General features: G+C 39.9%; 1 pseudogene; it reads right to left on the reverse strand.

The window, feature by feature from the left end:
- Nucleotides 1-17402: 17402 nt before the first annotated feature.
- LOC101406589 (vomeronasal type-1 receptor 1-like) lies at nt 17403-18400 on the reverse strand (annotated as a pseudogene).
- Between the last annotated feature and the right edge of the window lie 4152 nt (nt 18401-22552).

Raw genomic sequence — 22552 nt, forward strand, 5'->3', positions numbered from 1 at the left:
CACAGGAACTAGGAAGGTAGTGAAACTCTCATACACTATTGGTAGTAAATATAAACAGAAATAACTATTTCATATCACAGTTTGGCAGTTTCTTAAAAAGCTGAATATTCACCTATCCTGTGACTCAGGCATTGCACTCAGAGGAATTAATACAAGAAAAATAAAACAGATATCTGTATGAAGACTTACATGTGAATGTTCTTAGCAGCTTTATTTGCAATAACCCAAAACTGGAAATACCTCACTTACCCATAAGCAGACAAATGGAATAAAATATAGTGGTACATCCATACAACAGAATACTCCTCAGTAATGAAAATAATGAAGTATTTTGTTGAATCTCAAAATACTTATGCAGCACTAAACAAATGAGAAAAAAAGAGTCAACACTTTATTATACCAATCATATAACATTCTAGAAGATGTAAAGTAATCTACCGTAAAGGAAAGTAAATCCAAGTTTTCCCAGAGAGCAGAAGAGGGCAGTGAGAGAAAGGATTAAAAAGTACAAGCTAGGGGCTGGCCCCGTGGCTTAGCGGTTAAGTGCGCGGCGCTCCGCTACTGGCGGCCCCGGTTCGGATCCTGGGCACGCACCGATGCACCGCTTCTCCGGCCATGCTGAGGCCGCGTCCCACATAGAGCAACTAGAAGGATGGGCAACTATGACATACAACTATCTACTGGGGCTTTGGGGGAGAAAAAAGGAGGAGGATTGACAATAAATGTTAGCTCAGAGCCAGTCTTCCTCAGCAAAAAGAGGAGGATTAGCATGGATGTTAGCTCAGGGCTGATCTTCCTCACAAAAAATTAAAAATAAAAAAATAAACCATTTAAAAAAAGAAAAAGTACAAGCTAAAGATGGTGGGGACTTGTATGTTTATTATCAGAACTATGGTGGCCTCATGGATTATACTGCATAAGACTTACCACACATAAACTTGAAACATGTGCAGTTTATTGCAAGTCACTATATCTTAAAGCTGTAGGCAATGGTTCAAAATAAAAATAAGGATCTCCCACTCTTGTCTCTACCATCTCTAGCGCTTTGGGAGGGAGGTATTGCCTCAGTGATAGCAAATATTGGTGAGTCATGAAGGCTGTTTCCACCTTAGTCACAAAGGCCACAACACTGGACTGAGATCTCCCTTCTCTCTATTCTTGTTTTCCTGCAAGTACAGCAATGATCTGAAGGTGAACAGCCCAGAGCAGCTACAGGATCCACAAAACCTTTATTTTTTTCTGACAGTGACCTCAGCTACTCAACATATAAAGGCCTGGAGGTACACGCTCCTCCCACACAGCCAGAGTCACTGGAACAGCTGTGGATGTGCTTTTACTTCACTGCAGTCTCCACCACTCCCTATTATTCCCCTATTTCTGTACCAAGTATACTTACCCTGGACCCTGTAATTTTAAAACCAGGGACACTACCCTACTGAATTCTGGACATCAGGGCACAGGGCTCCTCTGCAGCATCTGGGGAAGAGATTCTCCTTAACAGTGTGGTCATTACATGATATCCCCTATGAGCAAAGGAACCAGTCCCAGAGGGACTGCAGATAGTCACAAGGACCTTCTACTCAATGACCTCTGGGCCCACAGAAAAATCCTGGCAGCCAGGCTGCAAATTAGTTGCACAAAGCCTGCAGTCCTTCCTTGGAGGCCCTGGGTAACAATGCAAACTAGGCCTATACTGGAGAGCTATTCTCTGCCATCATACTGTCCCTTCTGAGGCAGACAAAGCTGGGAACTCCCACACAAGCTGTTTACCCCTTCATCATGTTTTCAAAGCAGCCCTTCAGTGAATACAACCCCCTAAGTTAAAGGTGGCTTCAACAATAACGCCCTTATTATTGCACAAAACAAAGCAGGGTGAGGCAGGCAGTTCACATGTTGATGATGAAAAATCCACCATGAGTGTCATATGAAAACCACAATGTCCATGAAGGTGAACCTTCTCTACAAGCCACCAGTAGAACCCAGATAAAGTCCTTTAGGAGAAAAATGGGCCAGGCACATGCCCTCAGTAGAGAGAAGGGAACAACATCCCCCTAAAGGCTCAGGCTCCTCATTTTCTCTAGAGACAGCACAGAGATCTCATTCCCTGAATGTTGTGGTGACTGAAGCACACCATCAGGACCTATCAGGTAGTAGAGCTGAGATGACTTGTGTCACAGAAACTGGCAGTGACACAATTTTGGCAAGGTCCCCAGACAGGTTAGAAAGTACAATACAGCTCCTGGGAGCTTTCCACATACCTGAACTGATGGGGAATCTCCCCACTGTGTATACTAAGATGTATGAGTTCAACTTCAGGAAGAACTCTCCCTCACGAAGGTCTCCTCCAGTGTCATTATACTGAATGTTCCCTGCACATCTATGCCTTTGCTCTGTGTGAACTTTCTGGTGCTTGATGAGACAAGAGCTTTGGCTGAAGGCTTTTCCACATTCAGTATACTCACAAAGGCCATCTGCGCTGTGAAGTTTCTGGTGCTGAATCAGAGCAGACCATTGACTGAAGACTTTCCTGCATTTGCTGCACATACACGGACTCCCTGTGTGGTGGTGAACTTTCTGGTATCAGATGAGGTTAGACCTTCGGCTGAAAACCTTCTCACATTAGTTGCACTCATGAGACCTTTCTCTGATGTGAATTTTTTGGTGCTGAGCAAACTGGGTGTAATAACTAAAGAATTCCCCACATTCCCTACACTCATGATGTCTTTCTCCAATGTGACCTCTTTTGTGTTGAATGAGGTTGGAGTTTTGGGTAAAGGATTTCCCACATACCCTGCACTCAGAAGGTCATTCTCCAGTGTGAACTCTCTGGGCACTCTCTGATCATCTCTAACTGCTCTCTTTCTCTCCCTCATCCTCCACCATCAGAGTGTCTGGTTAGCCCTACTTTAAAAAAAAGAACATTTATAGTAGCTTCCATGGCCTCTAAAAAAATTTAAAAATTAATCCAGAATACAACACCTTCTCCTAACTCCATGGCCACCATTTATATCCATCGTCACTCACCTGGCCTGCTGCAACAGCCTCCTCCCTCACCATCATCCTTCCCCCACCCCTAGCCCAAGGTGCAGCTACATGGAGTCTGTTAATACCTGTTAGCTTGGTAAGATCACCTCACTACTTTTCACCAAATTTCCCATCATCTCCAGAATAGACACCTGAGCTCACAGACAGCCAGTCCACTCCTGCCTCCTGCTCCCTTGTTCCCATGAGAAAGAAAAGAAACCTGCAGGTCCCGGAACACTCCCAGCTAAACCGTACCTCCAAGCATTTACACACACAGGTACCTGTTCCGGGGATAACTTTCCACATCTCTTTCCACTGGATGCCAGAAACAAGAACCCCTCAGCCTGGCCTCAGGTCCCTGGGCTTGGGGTTTCTCCAGGGTCCCCCAGATCCAAGGGCTGGGAGAATGGCAGGCAAAGAGTCCCAGGACACCTCAATCCCAGAGACTATATGGATGGGGTCAGGACCAGTAAGGGACTGAGACTCCCTCCATTTACCTGTGTAGGCTTCATAAGCACTTCTTCAGCCATAGGAACCTGTGGGAAGAGGCGGGCCATAGACAGGTGTGACCGTGCCCAGACTCCACGGGCTCAGGCCTCCCCTGTAACCTGCCCAGTCCTGGAGCCAGGTGATGTCTGCTGACTGTCTAACCTCTGCGCCTCAGTGACGACTCTAACCAGCTGTGTGACCTTGCACAAGAACTCAACCTTCCTATGCCTCACTGACCTCCTCAACCCCCTGCCAGTCTGTTCTTGATCTGAGCAACCTTTCAGAAATACTTAACACCCTATATCAGACTGTGTCCCTCCTTCGTAGGCTCAGCCAAGGGGGCCCCTCTCCTACCTCCTGGACAAAAGTCAAGGGGCATGACGAGGGTCGCCGTGAAATGGCCTCCCCACCATGCAGGGACGGGGCAGGAGCTCTCTCTTTCTTAAATGTCCACTCCCAAATTTCCGTGTGCATTGTTGTGACTCATCATCAAGGTGTTTAGAAGCATGTTATTTCAGACTCTATGAAGCTCAGATTGTTTCCAGAGTCTAAAAATATTATTTCAGATGCCCCCAAATGCTACAGATCCAAATGGACACACCATTCCATAGAGACACTCAATACAAAATGCGTCCGCTCCATAGCTAGAAGCTGATAAACATTATTTTATTGTTTTTCAAATGCATGTAACCTGAAGTGTTAGAGTCAGTTTTGTTAGTTTCAGAATTGTAGGTCAGAGACAAGAGAGAAAGTCACCAGAAAGAGTCATGGCCATGAAGGTAGAGGAGGGATGGATGTTGGCCACGAAGAAGCAGGGAGACCAGTGTGAGACACTATCTCTGGTTTCCACAGAGAATGTCTTTCCTGCGAAGTCATCAGTGGTTTTGTCCAATTCAGTGAGCAACATTGTTTTATCCACATAATATTTCTCACTGCATATCCCAAGATATATTCATTTCCTTTTATGAATCTGAGAACTGACTGAAAAGAACCACTTACCAAATGCCGCTTTGGGACAGGACAGTGTCTTAAGGGTTCACAGTTGGAGCAAGTGTACAAAGGGGACATCTGAACTCCAAGATAAAGGTTTGGGACACCAAGATCTCATCTCTTTGATGGGAAGTGATTCTCATTCCTACTGTTATTGCAGCGACAGTGTCTGCATGTCAAGTTGAGATCATCTCAGTAACAGCATTGTGAAATGAAAAGTACTGAACGTTATTAATAAAGAGGAAGAAATATTCAAAGATACTGGCAGGAATAGCTCTGGGAAAACATAAGTGAAGGGATAAAAAGTTACAATCTCAGAGAAATTTGTGCAGGAGACACTGAAGTGTGAGAACAATTAAGTTGAGCATAGTGGCTATGTTGAAACTCGTGCTACTCTGAGGGTTTTGTCTTCAAAATTAAATTCTTTCCGCATGAATATATTGAGCAATGTCAGCTTGCAGGGAGAACTAAAAAGGATATTTAGACAATCCAGAATAGTGAAAAATGGTCAAGGAATCCATGGTCTCATGTTTATTCAATGTTCTAACAAATGTTCCATTAGCTGCTACCGAATTTCAGCCACTATTGTTGTTGTATGGGACAATACAGGAAACAAAGAGAGCCCTCATTGGGCTTAAACTCTGCTCAAGGAAAACAGACAGGAAAAATGAAAGAAGAAATGCTAAATTATCTATTATGTTAGAAGGCCCAGGAGTCAAGGGGTGGAAAACCCACCTCTGTTGAAATGGTAGTGACACAATTCACTCCTACGCCCAGTGACCTACTAACAAAATTTGTGCTTCCTGTTCTGTTGCTCTAATTGTATCAATAAAACTAATAAGGGAGAGGAGAGGGAAGATTAGAAGGAAATGGCAGTTGAATTGAGGAAGGAGAGGGCAAATATTTAAACTGAAGGGAGGGGAGAAAGTGCACCTTTCGACATTCTGGGTATGAACAGCTACTGCGTGCAGGTGATAACTGAGTTGAGACAGGAAAAATGAGGATGAATCACTCATGTGGAGAGCTGGGTTAAAATAATCTAACCAGAAGGTAGAGAAAGTCCTAAAAAGATAAGCTGAGGAAAAGCTTGGTGAGGTGGAAGAACAGGAAGGAGGCCAAGTAGCCAGAACAGGGCATGGGGGGTTCTGAGAGGAGGAATATGAGGAGCACATTTGTGAGCCCCAGATCAGATCTCTGATCTCACCTCTTTTCCATCTATACTCACTACCTGGGGAACCTCAACCAGTCTCATGTCTGATTATGTTCTCTCTGTCTGTGTGACTCCAAGGCTTACATCTACAGAGCACACTTCCTTCAAGAAGTGACCCATACATCTATCCACCTACTCAGCATGTCCAGCTGGACTGGATCTACTGTCCCCAGTAGTCACTATCTTGGTTTGTGGCAGGTCCATCATTCTAGTTCCTCAGAACACAAAGCTGGATGTCACCCTTGACCACTTTCTCTCTCGTCCCCCATAGCATTCATGATCAAAGTGTCTGCTCCTTTGAAAGGACAAAAAAATCTGTATCTCCCACCTAAACATGCTAATAACATAGATCCAGCTGACATCCCTTTACACTTGATTTCTTGTAGTTGTCTCTAAATGATCTTGCTACTTCCTTCCTTTTTCACATGTGGTCTAATCTTTCAACAGCAGCTAGAATGACTCTAATCTTTCCCAAGAAAAATCACGTCACCTTCCTTTCCAAACCTTTCGATGCATTCTTCTTTACAAAGTAAAACCTCAGTTCTTACAATAGGTTTAAAAGACAAACATGACAACCATATAAACTTTTATGCTACAGAGTATGCCTACTGCCTATTAACTTGAAGTCACTGGCCAAATGTCATTATTGCAATGTTCTTTCATGGCCACCTTGTTTAGAGTAACAGTAGCCATATTTTTTAATTGGCTATTTTTTTAAAAAGTTAGTCATTTTTAATTGACTTTTCATTTACATGCTGTAAAATATACCCTTTTTCATGTATTGCTCTGTGGGTATTGACAGCATATATAGTTATGTTATTACTACCAAAATCAATATATTGAATAGTGTGATCTCACCAAAAACTTCTCCTGTGATCCAATGTTCCAGCTGCCGATCCACAGACTCTGGTAACCATATATGACCTCTGTCTCTATGATTTTGGAGACTTATTTTCCAGAGAGTTCCTTAAAAGAAATCAAACATCACATAGCCAGTGAGTCTAGCTCCTTTCACTTCACAGAATGCATTTGTGGTTCATCCACATTGTTGGATGTATCAGTAGTTCCTTCTTTCTACTGCTAGGTGGTATTGCACTGCAAAGATGTAGCCCAGATTCCTCATCTGAGGTCCATTTGAGTTTTGTTTTCAGATTCTGGAGATTATTAATAAATCTAGTGTGAAAGTTGTATGAATACAGGTTTTTATTTCACTCAGATAAACACCCAGGAATCTTATTGCTGGCTCATATGGTAAGTGTGTGTTTTTGAAGCCATTGTCCCAGTTGGCATTGCCACCAGCAGTGTATGAGAGTTCCAGTTGCCCTTAGTTATCTCCAACACTTGGTGTGGTCAGCCTTTCTAACTTTAGTTATTCAAATAGGTAGGCAGTGGTATATTATTGGTGGTTTTATTTTTGCATTTTCCTCAGGACTAATGATGTTGAGAAACTTTATATGTGTATAACTGTCATTGGTCTATATTGTTTGCAGAGATGCCTCATGAAATCTTTTAGCCATTTTTTTAATAGAATTGTTTATTTTCCTAATATTTGAGGGGTTTTTTTCCTAGTAACACTTTTTACGTATTATGGATACAAGTCTCTTACTACCTGTATGACCAGTAGATATTTTCTCCCAGTCTGTGGAACAGTATTCATGGTCTTTACAGAGACTTTTGAAGAGCATTAGATCTTAATAGTGAGGAAATGTGCCTGCTCATTTTTATTGTTTTTTCTAAGAAGTTTTGCTTAACCATGGTAACTAAGACTTTCCTCTATATAATGTTCTAGAAGTTGGATAGTTTTAGGTTTTATATTTAGATTTGTGATGCATTTTGAATAAATTTTTTGAACAATACTTGCTGAAACAGGTTCAATGCTCAGGAAAAGGGATGAACCGAGGATAGAAAACTGCTATACTTTTGGCAAAAAAAGCAACTGGTAAAATGATGGTGCTGTTCATAGAGATAGAAATGATGGAGAGGGTTAGGTTTGGGGATAAAGACTTGAAAAATTGCTCAGTCTGGAGTACTTCAAGATATCTATCTGAGAGACAAATTGGAAGGTCAGGTAACAAGCTGGAAAAATGAGTCTGGAGTTTAGGGAATATGAAGGGCAGTATGGAAGGTTTGGAGTGGGGAACGTTGACCAATTTTATAGAAACCTCCTGAGAATTAATTGAGCTGAGGATGCAGAAGTAACCACTAGACTAAAATGGACATTGACAGGAGTAGTCTCTGTGGACCTATACAGACCTGCCCGGGATGAACAGTGAGAGGGGAAGAGGAGCCAGGGAGAGTCAGGAAATGGAATGGAGTTAAAGGAAGTGGTGGAGGCAAGAGTGTTTTCCTTTCAAAAGAGTCCATGTGAGACCATACTCGTATGCTGATGGGAGTAACCCAGGAGAGATGACGGAGGAGAGAGAAAGTGGAAACAGCAGGGCTAAACCCTTCAGATGTCAAGAGAAGGTAGGATCCAGAGCCCATGTGGGGAGCTAGCCCTTCAGGACAGAGGAAGCCCATCTTATATGATGAGAGAAGAGAGAGAATGGGAGTCCTCCTGCAGCAACGCATTTCAACTAGGGGTTGGGTATACAGGGAGAAGGTGCTCCTTACTCCACTTTCTGAAGGAAGAAGGACATGAGGCCATCAGCTAAACATGAGGGAGCCATAGAGCATGAAGCAGGTTTAGAGAGAAAGAAGAATCTGTGAATGGAAGTGGAGAACGAACATGGAGGGTCGAAGTGGCAGACTGGCATGACACACACGGCGATCTGCAAAATGAGCACATCAGAGCTGTACAGCTCAGTGGATGTTCCCAAGGACAACACATCTCTTACACCAGCACCTCAATCAATAAAAGAACAGCATCAGAATCCCAGCATTTCTGTGAACATCACTGTCATTCCACCAAAGCTTTCTAACATGTAGTATTTCCAACCTCTAGCATTCTAACTTCTAACACAGTTTTGCCCTTTTTTTGAACTTTGTACACATTTTAATCTGGTAGCTTTTTTTCCTCCTCCCTTAACCCTCAACCTCCTTCTCCTCTTCCACTTCTTCCTCCTTCCTCTTAATCTTCTTCTTCAGTAACTCCTCATGCTGACAGATACTGCAGTATATACTGTGTGTCCCATATGTGGCCTGTGGTATAGGCCTAGTAAACTGTGACGCCTAACGATATGGATAGACAACGCAATTCATGCCTTTAAAAAATGTCCTGTTCCTGAACTGCACTTCAGTGACCATTAGGGCTCCACACTTAACTCCTGCTCATTTGAGTCTCTTCAAGTTAACTTTCTTCTTTGGGATGTGACAACACTGATATTACAGTTTCATGGAGCAGAATGACAAAATAATTGACTTTACATGGAAAAGCAGTCATATGAAATTTTCGTTTGGGAATTCTTAAGTGTTTACCTTGCATCTTGGAGGAAATAGTCACCCTGCATGGACCAAGACTTCACCTTCACATGAGGGGCACACGGCTATGCTCTGTGTCCTGGGTGGTGTGCTACTAACCTCAATGTGCCATCATGGTCTGTGGGGAACAGCCCCCAACATAGAACATAATTTTGGAACTCCTGTGTAACTACTCTCCCAGCCTTGGCAGGAAATGATTTTACTTTATGCTGTAAAGGAGAGAGGAGGTGCAAGGCAGAGAATGGGCCGACTGAAGGGCATTGCCTGATTCCTCTGCTGAGGAAGGAATCCCTGGAGCTGGGCAGCAGCTGTGAGTCTGGCAGCCAAGACAGCAGAGAAATTATTGTTGTGGCCTCATGTACCACAATATGGAGATATCTGAGGGTAGTTCATTTCAGGGTCTGAAGTAAGATATTTATGATCAGGAGAGAATATGCCTATAAAACGTTACAAGGATGGCAAAGACCAAGTAAACAGAAATCATTAAGGAGTCCAGTGTTAGTAATTACACGTGTCAAAGATAGAATGAATTCCTCAGACTTTCAGGTTACTACATAAATGCAAAAGAGGATATGGCTTTGGAGGTGTTACAGGATTATTGATGTAGCTTTTTTTTATTGTGTTTTAATAGTTTATAACATTGTGAAATTTTTGGTTGTACATTTTTGTTTGTCCATCACCATATATGTGACTCCCTTCACCCCTTGTGCCCACCTCCTACCCCCATTGCCCCTGGTAACCACAATACAGTTTTCTCTGTCCATGTGTTGATTTATATTCCACATATGAGTGAGATCATACAGTGTTTGTCTTTCTGGCTTATGTCACTTAACATAATACCCTCCAGGTCCATCCATGTTGTTGCAAATGGGACGATTTTGTCTTTTTTTTATGGCTGAGTAGTATTCCATTGTATATATATATATCACATCTTCTTGATCCAATCATCAGTCAAGGGACACTTGGGTTGCTTCCACTTCTTGGCTATAGTGAATAATGCTGCAATGAACATAGGGGTGCATAAGCCTCTTTGGATTGTTGATTTCAGGTTCATTGGATAGATTCCCAGTAGTGGGATAGCTGGATCATAGGGTATATCTATTTTTAATTTTTTGAGGAATCTCCATACTGTTTTCCATAGAGGCTGCACCAGTTTGCATTCCCCCAGCTTTGTATGAGGGTTCCTGTTTCTCCACATCATCTCCAACATTTGTTGTTTTTTGTCTTGGTGACTAGAGCCATTCTTATGGGCATGAGGTGATATCTCAGTGTTGTTTTGATTTGCACTTCCCTGATGATTAGTGATGTTGAACATCTTTTCATGTGCCTATTGGCCATCTGAATATCTTCTTTGGAGAAGTGTCTGTTCATTTCCTCTGCCCATTTTTTGACTGGGTTGTTTGTTGTTTTGTTGTTCAGTTGTGTGAGTTCTTTATATATTATGGAGATTAACCTCTTGTCAGATATGTTTTGCAAATATTTTCTCCCAGCTGGTGGGTTGTTTGTTCATTTGATTCTGGTTTCATTTGTCTTGTAGAAGCTCTTTAATCTGATAAAGTCCCACTTGCTTATTTTTTCTTTAGTTTCCCTAGTCTGGGTAGGCGTTTCATCTGAAAAGACTCCTTTATGACCAATGTCAAATAGTGTGTTGCCTATATTTTCTTCTATGAGTTTTATAGTTTCAGGTCTCACCTTCAGGTCTTTGATCCATTTTGAGTTAATTTTTGTGAATGGCAATAGCAGATGGTCCACTTTCATTCTTTTGTGTGTGGCTGTCCAGTTTTCCCAACATCATTTTTGAAGAGACTTTCCTTTCTCTATTGTATGTTCTTACTCCTTTGTTGAAAATTAGCTGTCCATATATGTGTGGTTTTATTTCTGGGCTTTCAATTCTGTTCCATTGATCTGTGTGTCTGTTTTTGTACCAGTACCGTGCTGTTTTGGTTACTATTGCTTTGTAGTATGCTTTGAAGTCAGCGATTATGATGCCTCCAGCTTTGTTCTTTTTTCTTAGGATTGCTTTAGCTATTTGGGGTCTTTTGTTGCCCCATATGAATTTTAGTATTCTTTTTTCTATTTCCGTGAAGAATGTCATTAGGATTCTGATTGGGATTGCATTGAATCTGTAGATTGCTTTAGGTAATATAGACATTTTGACTATGTTTATTCTTCCAATCCACGTGCATGGGATGTCTTTCCATTTCTTTATGTCATCATCGATTTCTTTCAATAATTTCTTGTAGTTTTCATTGTATAGGTCTTTCACCTCCTTGGTAAGATTTATTCCTAGATATTTTATTCTTTTTGATGCAATTATAAACGGTATTATCTTTTTGAGCTCTCTTTCTGTTAGTTCGTTATTAGCATACAGACATGCAACTGATTTTTGTAGACTGATTTTGTACCCTGCAACTTTGCTGTAGTTGTTGATTATTTCTAATAGTTTTCCAATGTATTCCTTAGGGTTTTCTATATATAAAGTCATGTCGTCTGGAAATAGTGAAAGTTTCACTTCTTCATTGCCTATTTGGATTCCTTATATTCCTTTTTCTTGCCTAATTGCTCTCGCCAAAACCTCCAGTACTATGTTGAATAAGAGTGGTGAGTGTGGGCAGGCTTGTCTCACTCCTGTTCTCAGAGGAATGGCTTTCAGCCTTTCCCCATTGAGTATGATGTTGGCTGTGGGTTTGTCATAGATAGCCTTTATTATGTTGAGGTACTTTCCTTCTATACCCATTTTGTTAAGAGTTTTTATCATAAATGGATGTTGTATCTTATCAAATGCCTTCTCTGCATCTATTGAGATGGCATGTGGTTTTTATTCTTCATTTTGTTGATGTGGTGTATCACGTTGATTGATTTGTGGATGTTAAACCATCCCTGTGTCCCTGGTAATAAATCCCACTTGATCATGATGTACGATCTTTTTAATGTATTGCTGTATTCGGTTTTCCAATATTTTTTTGAGGATTTTTGCATCAATGTTCATCAGCAATATTGGCCTATAATTTTCCTTCTTTGTTTTGCCTTTGTCTGGCTTTGGTATCAGGGTGATGTTGGCCTGGTAGAATGAGTTAGGAAGTGTTCCTCTTCATCTCTTTTTTGGAATAGTTTGAGAAGGATGGGTATTCAATCTTCTTTGAAAGTTTGGTAAAATTCACCTGAGAAGCCATCTGGTCCTGGACTTTTATTTTTTGGGAGGTTTTTGATTACTATTTCAATCTCCTTACTTGTGATTGGTCTATTCAGATTCTCCATTTCTTCTTGGTTCAGTTTTGGGAGGTTGTATGAGTCTAAGGATTTATCCATTTCTTCTAGATTGTCCAATTTGTTGGCATATAATTTCTCATAGTATTCTCTTATAACCCTTTGTATTTCCGTGGTATCCATTGTAATTTCTCCTCTTTCATTTCTAATTTTATCTATTTGAGCCTTTTCTGTTTTTTTCTTAGTAAGTCTGGCTAAGGGTTTGTCAGTTTTGTTTATCTTCTCAAAGAACCAACTCTTTGTTCCATTAATCCTTTCTACTGTTTTATTTGGTCTCAATTTCATTTATTTCTGCTCTGATTTTTATTATTTCTCTCCTTCTTCTGACTTTGGGCTTTGTTTGTTCTCCTTTTTCTAGTTGTGTTAGGTGTAATTTAAGGTTGCTTATTTGGGATTTTTCCTGTTTGTTAAGGTGGGCTTGTATCGCTATGAGTTTCCCTCTCAGGACCACTTTTGCTGCATCCCATATGATTTGGTATGGCATATTTTCATTTTCGTTTGTTTCCAGATAGTTTTTGATTTCTCCTTTAATTTCATCAATGATCCATTGGTTGCTCAGTAGCATGTTGTTTAATCTCCACATCTTTGTCACTTTCCCAGTTTTCATCTTGTAGTTGATTTCCAGTTTCATAGCATTATGATCTGAAAAGATGCTTGTTATGACTTCAATCTTCTTAAATTTATTGAGGCTTGCTTTGTTTCCCAACATATGGTCTATCCTTGAGAATGTTCCATGCGCCCTTGAGAAAAATGTGTAGTCAGCTGTTTTTGGTTGGAGTGCTCTGTATATGTCTACTAGGTCCATCTCGTCCAGTTTTTCATTTAAGTCCACTGTTTCTTTATTGCCTTTTTGTCTGGATGATCTATCCATTGCTGTAAGTGGGGTACTAAGATCTACTATTATTGTGCTGTTGTTAATATCTCCTTTTAGGTTTGTTAATAGTTGCTTTATGTACTTTGGTGCTCCTATATTGGGTGCATATATATTTATAATTGATATGTCTTCTTGGTGGAGTGTCCCTTTTATCATTATATATTGCCCTTCTTTTTCTCTCTTAACCTGTTTTATCTTGAAGTCTACTTTGTCTGATATGAGTATGGCAACATCTGCTTTCTTTTGTTTGCCATTAGCTTGGAGTATTTTCTTCCATCCTTTCACTCTGAGCCTGTGCTTGTCTTTAGAGCTGACATGTGTTTCCTGGAGGCAGCATATTGTTGGGTCTTGGTTTTTAATCCATTCTGCCACTCTGTCTCTTTTGATTGGAGAGTCCAATCCATTTACATTTAGGGTAATTATTGATATATGAGGGCTTAATGTTGCTGTTTTGTCACTTATTTTCCAGTTCTTTTGCATTTCCTTTGTTTCTTGTCCCATGTGTTTCAGACTGCCAATTCAGTTTGGTTGTTCTGTCTTATGACTCTTCTAGTTTTCTCTTTGTTTATCATATGTGATTTTGTTTTGATTATTTGTTTAGTGGTTACCTTGAGGTTTGTATAAAAAATCTTGTGTATGAGATAGTCCATTATCTGATGGCCTCTTATTTCCTTATGCTAAGACAATTCAATCTCTTTCCTCTTCCCTTATAAGTCATTCTTGTTACAATTTATTCTATCTTGTGTTGTGGGTGTGTGTTTACAGTGATGAGGTTATATTTACTTTTGGTGATTTCTTTGCTTTGATCTTTGATTTTGGTATTTAAGTGGTTGCTAACCTATTCTGGTAAAGATTTACTATTTTTCTGATTTTGTCTACCTATTTTTCTCCTTGCTGCAAGTTTTGTATTCCCTTTCTCTTCTTTTTTTCAGGCCTGGGGGCCTTCTTGAGTATTTCTTGTAGTGGGGGTCTCGTGGCCATGAACTCCCTTAGCTTTTGTTTATCTGGGAAAGTTACTATTTCTCCATCACATTTGAAGGATATTTTTGCTGGATAGAGCATTCTTGGATGAAAGTTTTTGTCTTTCAGTATTTTGAATATATCATTCCAGTCTCTCTTAGCCTGTAAAGTTTCTGTTGAGAAATCTGCTGAGAGCCTAATGGGAGTTCCTTTGTACGTTATTTTTTGTTTTTGTCTAGCTGCCCTTAATATTGTTTCTTTGTCATTGACTTTAGCCAGCCTTACCATTATATGCCATGGAGTGGGCCTTTGCCTGTTGATATATGTAGGCAACCTACTGGCTTCACTTATTGGTATTTCCTGCTCCTTCCCCAGATTTGGGAAGTTCTCAGCTATTATTTCCTTGAATAGGCTCTCTGTTCCTCTTTCCCTCTCTTCTCCCTTCAGAATACCTACAATTCTTATGTTACATTTCCTAATAGAGTCGGATATTTCTTGGAGACTTTCTTCATTTCTTTTTAGTCTTAGTTCTCTCTTCTCCTCCACCTGGAGCATATCTGTATTCCTATCCTCTATAATGCTAATTCTTTCCTCCATATTGTCAGCTCTGCTCTTCAAAGATTTCAGATTCTCCTTTATCTCCTCCATTGTGTTCTTCATGTCGATCAGTACTGATTTCTTTTTCTTTATGATTTCAATCTCTTTTGTGAAGAAACTCCTTATCTCATTGAATTGTTCATCTGTGTTATCTTGTACTTTGTTGAGTTTTTTTATGATAGCTATTTTGAAATCTCTGTCATTTAGCTTATGGATTTCTGTGCCTTCAGGGTTGGTTTCTGGGTGCTTATCATTTTCCTTCCGGTCTGGTGATTTCATGTACCTTTGCATTGTGTTTCCTCTATTCACTTTGTTTTTCCTCTTCCTGGAAATATCTGGTTGCAGTTTCCACCTGTTGCCACTGTGTGGGGGTTAAGGGTTGTGTAATTTGAGGCCCCTGCACTCCGCCCCAGTTCCTCGCTGCAATAGGCCTGGCCACTCTGTCTGGTCTGGTTGGCTGAACTGCAGTGTTGGGCATGCAGGGGTGTCTCTCTCTTTTGCCCTCTGGGTCCTTGGAGCAGGGGCTTCTCGCTCGCCCCTCCTTATCTGCTCTCCTGGGGTGCTCAGATGTTGATGGCACCTCTGCAGCAGTTCTCAGTCCTCTATGTGGGAGTTTCCCACTGGCTGAGAGACCCTGAAGAGCTATGGTTTCCCCACAGAGGGCCACCCCTCCTACCTCTCTGGGAGCCACATGGACCCAGATTGCTGATCTGATGGGGAAGGATAGGATGTTGCCTTACCTCTCCCCAGTTCCTCCAGGGGCCCCAGCACGTCCACTCTCAGATGTGTGGCAGTGTGGATCTTTCCAATCTTCCTTTTTGCTGTGTAGCAGTTCATTGTTGGTCTGTGACTGTCCCTTTTGTTGTACCTTATTGGGGGAAGAGTTTACGGGAAAGCTCACTCCGCCATGATGCTGACATCACTCCCTACTGATGTTGCTTTTTAAATATTCAAAAGAAAATATTGCAGTAATCCAAGTGACCAAGACAGGTGGAATCTCTTCTGGATTATCAACCCAAGCTTCAAGAAAGTTGGATTAAATGAGAGAAAGGTCATAAAAAAATTAGTTAATATCAATATCCCGCCAGACTAATATTTAAAGCAGATATTTATTTATACTTTTAAAAAGTAATGTGTGAAGTACCCAACTGATTTTTGTTGTTGTTGTTAGGAAGATTAGTCCTGAGCTAACATCTGTTGCCAATCCTCTTTTTGCTGAGGAAGATTGGCCCTGGGCTAACATCCATGCCCATCTTCTGCTACTTTATATGGGATGCCGCCACAGCATGGCTTGATAAGCGGTGCTAGGTCCAAGCTTGATATCCAAACCTGCAAACTCCAGGATGCTGAAGCAGAGCACGTGAACTTAACCACTAAGCCACCAGGCTAGCCCCAGTACCCAACTGATTTTTTTATTTTACTACTGGGTAAAAGTAAAGTTTCATGAAGGAAAGGCTGTGTTACAGACTGTTCTTTAAAATGTGAATTCAAGAAATATTTAGAGTATAGGAATTTTTTAAGAAGATAAAATATGGGAATAAAAATAAATGTGACAAAGTTGGAAATAAGCAAGATTTAAAGACTCACAATTTGGGTATAAATAAAACTTTTGGCATTTCAAGATATGGAATATAATTAAAGACGTTATGTAGTAAATAAAAAGAACTCGCAGCAAAATACTAGGAATTTTCAGATAATTAAAGAAAAATCCAAAAGTGAACAAGAGTATGATCAATTTACTAGAAGGAAAGAGTTAACTCTTAAAAATCAGCTTTTCTCTTTTGGAAATTGTCATTTACATGAAAATGACTAAGAAAATCTTTTGTCAATATTAGAAACTAAATGCTGGCCTTCAGAAATGGATAATGCATTTTTTTTGAGGACTAATTAATATTCAATCTGCAAAATTTAAATTAAAGGAAGAGTTAATGTGTTAATTATTAAACAAGTAAAGTTTGAATTAAATATTTTATAAATAATTTCAATAAGGATCACTGACATTTTCACCCACAGTTTGAACCCCTTCATTGTCCTGTCACTTTTTTAAAACAAATATTCAGATTTCTGGGCCTGTCGGAAGCACTCAGCCAGAACCCTCCATCACCTTCCTTTCTAGATTCATCGTCTGTTGTTCCCCTCGTCTCTTAACACCCAAACACACAGGATTTTTCCCAATCCCTTGAGGGGATTGGGATCTTTTCACGTGATTTTCCTTCTGTCAGAAAGAACTGGACTCAATTATGTTTCAAAAATATATTTTGGAGAAAACTTTGATATATATTCATAAAACTCGAAGTGACAGATGTCTCCTAATTCCCTAAACTTCAAAATTCTGTTCTATTACAGTATTTCAAAATTCCCTGAGCTTCTCCACTAACAAGCTAGCACAGTTAGATTGGACAATCTGTGTATAATTAAGAACATTACGTTCATTTTTAGCTCTAAGATGAATGTGGTCAGGAACATTACTGGCCTTATTTGCTATGACATCACTAATCCCTAGCATGTAATAGTTAACCAAGTATTAAGAAATGTTGAAATGAATGACTGCCTGCCAGGAAGAGGACAAACTCACAGCAGTGTAACGACTTCAGGAAAACAGTGTCTCCGTGTCCTGCAGGCAAAGCATAACTGAGAGAGCCTAGCATCACTGACGATGAGCACAAAGGGGCTGAATGCTGGAAACATGAGGCCATCCATCGGCCTGGACTTGCACTCAATGTCATCCAAACAGTCAAGAGGGTATAGACTGCATAAAAGATAACAAAGGAGCTCACAGGGATTACGGTGGTATGTGAGGTTCTGGCCTCATGGGAAGGTCTGAGGGAGGGGCTGTTGTGAATGCACTGGGCACACTCCTTGTGTCTGTGCAGAACAAAGATCATGGAGCTAATTCCCAAACCATGAAGATCAAACTAATAAAGTCAGGGGAAATGTATATGACAGCATGTAATATGTTAAATCTCCCTACCACGTTCCAGGAACAGTGTCCATAATTTTTTTCACACTAAGGTTTTTGCTATTTAATGGAACATTCACTATTATAGGAATACATGAATTTATCAAGAGATGTGGGATCCAGCAGAGGAAACAGCAGAAGCCAATGAATCTTGGGGATCTAATCTTGAGCTTCATCCAGCTACAAATACTAGGGTTCACCTTAATGGCCTGAAATCCATTAAGAAGAGAGATTGTGCTGAAGGAAACCCCTGTACCTGCTCTGCAGTAATAAAAGACATCTTTACATGCAGCGGCATCCAAGAAATATTTCCATCCAAAAGCCACCATTGTTTGAGGTATCCCTTTGGGAAAAGGACCAAGAAATTGGCTGAGGCCAGTTGAGAATCAGGTCTGTGGGTCTCACTTTGTGTCCAGTGAGCAAAGATAAGTTATAAAAACAAAGGCAGGATGAATTTCCAAGGATCCCAACTCCCAACTGCAGTCTCAGTGAGAAAGATAATCCCCAATTCCAATTTCCCAGAACTCATTGCATCAATATCTAAGGGTTGATTTTTTTTCAAAGTCAGTAGAATTAGTAGGAAAGAAAGCAGAAATAAATATCTTACCATCACTATAACGTACTTTTCTGTGCTTCTCCTCAGTTTCTCACTGTAAGCAAGCATTAACATTATGTGCATATTTGTGCAAAGGCAATTCACTGAAGAACTGCATGAGAAATAACCTCAGTGGCCATCTCTAAGGATCTGGGTGAACGAGTGAGGGTACAGTTGAACAACAGAGCTCTCCAGCTGTGGAGATGAGGAAAGGAGCTCTCCATGCACTGATCCAGTCAGTATTGCTCCATAACGTTTTCCAACACAATTGAAAAATTAGGACACATTTTGAGAATAAAGCTAATTGTATGTTTGCTAATGGGAGTTTCATGTGCAAGAAAGACTGGAATGCAGAAAATTGCATCCAGCTGAAACAAGTCATGTAGGAATCGAAAAACACCCACATCATACAACTCAAACAACTACCAGCTACCCCAGTTCACCATGTTCTATGAGTCAAACCCATTCACTCCTGATAGGTGAGTTTTAGGCAACAGTCTGATTTTAGACAATGCTCCTCCCACCACTTCACAATAACTCACAAGCTGCAACCTTGCTGACACCCATTTCCACAAACTAATATTATGCTTTTTAAGATCAGGTGCCACATTTACTACAGTATTTATGTGTTTCTCAAACTCTGAACATGTGTAGAACCGTGCTACTCTATTTATTAGGCTTTCTTCTTTTTTATGTTTTACTGATGACATTTTGAGGGCCTCAATAAGCCTTGTGATTTATATTTTGGATTTTGCCTAGCATAGTGGTTTTCTGGGACATATACATTGCATGACAGCAGAACTAATTCTGTGGAGTTTTCTCCAGGATATAATCTCAAGTGAAAAACTATGGTCCAGCACAGTGTACAAAATATGCTGTTTTTTGAGTCAAGTAAAAGAATATAAATATAGAGACAGAGATTTAACTCTCTGAAAGGACAAGAATGAAAGTTTATGGAATTTTCTTGTTATAGTTTTGAGTTGTAAAAATTTAATTATTTTCCATAACATTTAAACAATGTTAAATCAAAATGGAATTTAAAAATCCGTAAAATCAAAGGTAAAATGAAGGAAAAAGTGAGAATGATTGTGCGTGGGCCTGATGGCCTATCCAGACAAAGAAGGTGGCTTTAATACCCAGAGGGATATACACACACATGCACACACACGCACTGAGTACAGGCATAACTATGAGAGTCTGAATAAGACCAGTAGACAGGATCAATGCCAATGCCATTGTTGTGATATTAAAATATAGTCTTGGGAAATGTTACCATTGGGGAAACTGGGTAAAGTATACACAAGATCTCTCAGTAGTAATTCTTAAAACTGCTTGTGAATTGCTGATTTTCACAATAAACATTTCAATTAAAAATCCAAAGGATATATACAATGTAAATATTCCTGCAAAGATAATATTAAAGTCCTTTCCGAATCATGTTTTGGCAAAAACTATTGGTATGGACATGTTAAAAAAAAGAAATAAGCTTATTAATTTAATTTTGGAGAAATAACACTAAAATTAGGTAATATTAAGGAAAATAGGAGCAGTCTCAAACTGTATTAAAATATGATCAAAAGTAAGCAGAGAGAAACTGTTTGCCAAGATAATATGTGTAAACATATTTTTGCAATATAAATATATTATTTACTATAATTGCAATATAAATATTTTGGTATTACATATTTTTGGTAATACTGTTACTGCACAAAGGACATGATCTGTTCACCATGAGACAAAAATCAATTGTCAAGAGGCAAGATAGTGGAAAAGAAAGGGCAGTTTATTACAGCTTGCTAGCAAGGGGGAAGATGGCCAACAAATGTCTCAAAGGACCATCTTAAGGGGACACAAAATCTTACAGCAGTTATATAGGCTGGTGGGTTATAGAGGAAGGGGTTAGGAATGTTGACCCTCAGGTGTTACAGACTGGGAGTCACCACACCCGATCTTTCAGTTGTCATTGATGATGGCTATCAGCACAGACTGTCTATTCAGGGGTCATCACATTCATAAGGAACTCAAAAGAACAAAGTTATCATCTTATCAAAGCTTGGAGGTACATGCACAAGCAGGGGTTGTAAAATCTACAGAGCAGTTAGATCTCCTGGAGGGTGCCTATCCAGTTGTGTTAGTTAGTCAGAGGTCAGTCAAAGTTAAAATAGGGTTTCTTTTCTACAATATGGCTTCACTTACGTCAATCTTGTCTTGAGCTGGTATCAATTCCCCCCCTTTTGTTGTTTAATCCCTCAATCTTGAGGGACATCCTGTTGTTCCATCTTATTGAACCACTCTCTTAGTAAGATGGTGATGCAGGTTGGCTCCCAAAGTTAGGCCTATATTGTGGAAGCAAGTAACCAGGTAATTAATAAAACAAAAAGAAAATAAAGTTAATGGTGGGAGCAAATTATAAACCACTTTCTGAGGACAGGGCACAGCCAGTCAAAAGATTTCTAGATGTCAGTCAAAAGCATCTTTTGCAGTTTTACATGTCTCTGATGATGTCATTGGGTATTCATGTACATTTCTGAGTGGCTTACATAGCAACAGACATGAATCTCTCCTAAGTTTATATGAAGTCCACCAGCTTCAGTTTGCAAGGCTTCAGTTTGCAGGGAAAAGGGCGGGTTCAGTTCTCAGTGATTGCAAGTGGAAATGATGGAAAAACATTGAAAACATTAGTTTGAGATTTGTAGCCAGATATTTCAGGAGACTAGAAGAATTCAGGATCCAGTCCAGTTAACAGATATAACAAAAACCTCAAAGACAATTAATAGCAACATCCCCAAATCTGTATTATAGTTTATATTGAAGCATAATTTTTCTCTCTAAAATCACCCTCATTTTTACCAAAGATAGCCAAATTAAGGATAACTGGTTTGCAAAATAAGTCGAGTTTCAATAAAACTTGATTCAATTATTTGAATAAGTGCAGCAAGAATAGAAACTGATCATATAGGCTCTTTTAAATCTGCTTTGCTGGAACTTTTTATAAGGAATCTCAGATCGAACTTTAAAGGCCTCTCAAGGCCAGGAAAGCCAAGCCAAGGACTTCGTCATCAGATTTTGCCTGCAATACCTACAGATTTGGTGGGTTAATTCCTCTCTTTGTTAGGTTCCCCAAATATTTTGAGGTTCCTTGCACCTGCCAGATAAGTGACATTCCTTACTTATCCAGTAAGTGTTGTTTGGAACACTGTACATAAGGTACCAGGCCAATATTTCCACGTGGCTTTATTCCATAAAGTCCAATCTTTGTCTCTCAAAAGCTGTCTTGTCATATCTGAGTCTGTATGTTTTTATCAAATATAATATTCCAGTCAAAGCTTTGGTAATATAACCAGAGTTCCTAATTGTGTCCTGTTATAAGGAGAACAGATTCTTATTGAACCTATGCAAATAACCACATTGCCATGAAATAAGAATATTCATTTACTAAGAGTTTCCAAATCCTGGAGGGATCAGGTAGAGAGAAAAAGATAAATGTTTCAATTCTGCTTACAAAGGTATAATTCACCAAATTGCTATAAGTCACAGTTAGCTTAAGAGAAAAGAGAAAAAGTTTTCCTTAAATCTGAAAACAAAACATTTAAAAAAAATCAGCAGGGCCGGCCCCGTGGCTTAGTGGTTAAGTGCGTGCGCTCCGCTGCTGGCGGCCCGGGTTCGGATCCCAGGCGTGCACGTGCACCGACGCACCGCTTCTCCAGCCATGCTGAGGCCGTGTCCCACATACAGCAACTAGAAGGATGTGCAGCTATGACATACAACTATCTACTGGGGCTTTGCGGGAGGGGGAATAAATAAATAAAATCTTTAAAAAAAAATCAGCAATATTTCAAACAAAAGTCATAAAAATTATAATCATCATCATCAGTTCATTCAGTCCAGTGTAATCGATTCTTGATCTTAATCTTGTTAACAGTTTCACAGTCATCAGTTTCTCAGTTAGAATTTTGTGATTTCTTACCCAGTTCAGTTTTACGATCTGAAAGGTTATCAGAAACCTGTATTCTAGAGTAAGCACCAGAGTCCTTTTCATGAACTTCTCTGAAGATGAAACATATTTTGCAAAAGCATCAAAAGCAAAGAAATAACTGTCTGTAAACAACAAGACTCCAAAATGGCAATTGACAAAGAAATTTGGTTAATTTTGTGACATACAACACT

Source organism: Ceratotherium simum, chromosome 33 (genome assembly GCF_057802395.1).
Source record: "Ceratotherium simum simum isolate JZ-2026a chromosome 33, ASM5780239v1, whole genome shotgun sequence".
Classification (NCBI taxonomy): domain Eukaryota; kingdom Metazoa; phylum Chordata; class Mammalia; order Perissodactyla; family Rhinocerotidae; genus Ceratotherium; species Ceratotherium simum.